We start from the raw sequence: 1349 nt of genomic DNA on the forward strand, positions 1-1349 counted from the left end.
TACGCTCTGGTTAGAGGCATAAATAATATAAATATTATTATGCATAACTGATAGAACGCCCCGGGATTGAATTAATAGACTATAAATAGACTAAAAACTAATCCCATAAAAGTTATGTTAATTTCGCTATTAGGTTTATATTCCCAATAACTTGCAAATATGTTAGACTTCAAGACGGGTCCCGAAGGTATCCTGAATCTTTCGCATTGTAAATCATATAAGCGCATATAATAAACACAAAAATCAAGATTAATGTGCCATTATAGAATACAAGTATTCAAGCGCTATATATAATAGATCTATCAACACTTTATCGAATCAAAAGCATTTATTCTATGTTAATACGCAAGCATACTAATTTGAATAAACTTAAGCCATTGATCTTATGATAAATTGGGTATGTTAATAGATTACAATGTCCTTATATGGAAAAAATGCACGCCATTCTTACTATATTATTCATATAGCAATCATAACGATGAATTTTCCATAATGGATATTCAGGTTCATCGGGCTTAACCTCTAAGCAGTTTCACGTACTTTTTAACTCTCTATTCAGAGTTCTTTTCAACTTTCCCTCACGGTACTTGTTTACTATCGGTCTCATGGTTATATTTAGTTTTAGATGGAGTTTACCACCCACTTAGTGCTGCACTATCAAGCATTTCTCATACTAGAAATTGAACACTCCATACACTGCATCTCACATTTGCCATAAAGACAAAGTGACTTAGTGCTGAACTCTTTCCTTTTCGCTCGCCGCTACTAAGGAAATCCTTGTTAGTTTCTTTTCCTCCCCTCATTAATATGCTTAAATTCAGGGGGTAGTCCCATATGAGTTGAGGTTGTATAAAACAAATACTAATTTATAGTTTACATTTTATAGAATAAATCATTTTAATGAAAAAATCTTTTCTTTTTTGTATGTTCATATTTTTTCTTCAATATAAAAGAGACAATTCTAGTTCATAAAAAATTTTTATGCTAGACCTTCCTCAATTAATTGAAAAAAATGAAAGTATTTTAATAAAAAAATACTAGGATTTTTTCAATGAGGTATTCTATCTTGACTGGTGACAAAAAACCAGAATCCAGTAATATAACATGTGCTCAAAACACAATTCAATAAATTGAATTGATTATTTAAGCAACTTATTTAGCATAGTCTTACAACCCTCAACCATATGTAGTCCAAGCAGCACTCTAAAATTAATTAAAGTACCTTACAGCATGGACTGCGATATGCGTTCAAAATGTCGATGTTCATGTGTCCTGCAGTTCACACGATGACGCACAGTTTGCTGCGTTCTTCATCGACCCATGAGCCGAGTGATCCACCGCTTAGAGTG

General features: G+C 32.4%; 2 non-coding genes across 2 annotated transcripts in view; both read right to left on the minus strand.

Moving 5' to 3' along the window:
- The window catches only part of LOC133333636 (large subunit ribosomal RNA), a 3760-nt gene extending 2912 nt beyond the window's left edge, over window positions 1-848 (minus strand). The window contains exon 1 of the ribosomal RNA XR_009754460.1: window positions 1-848. This exon is cut by the window's left edge and continues 2912 nt beyond it. This is a non-coding gene — a ribosomal RNA (large subunit ribosomal RNA).
- A 322-nt stretch (window positions 849-1170) lies between these two features.
- On the minus strand, window positions 1171-1349 carry LOC133333641 (5.8S ribosomal RNA). Its single transcript, XR_009754461.1, has one exon. It is a non-coding gene; the product is annotated as a 5.8S ribosomal RNA (ribosomal RNA).

This window comes from Musca vetustissima, unplaced genomic scaffold, assembly GCF_032173495.1.
Source record: "Musca vetustissima isolate MV318-11 ecotype Yass unplaced genomic scaffold, APGP_CSIRO_Mvet_v1 utg19881, whole genome shotgun sequence".
Classification (NCBI taxonomy): domain Eukaryota; kingdom Metazoa; phylum Arthropoda; class Insecta; order Diptera; family Muscidae; genus Musca; species Musca vetustissima.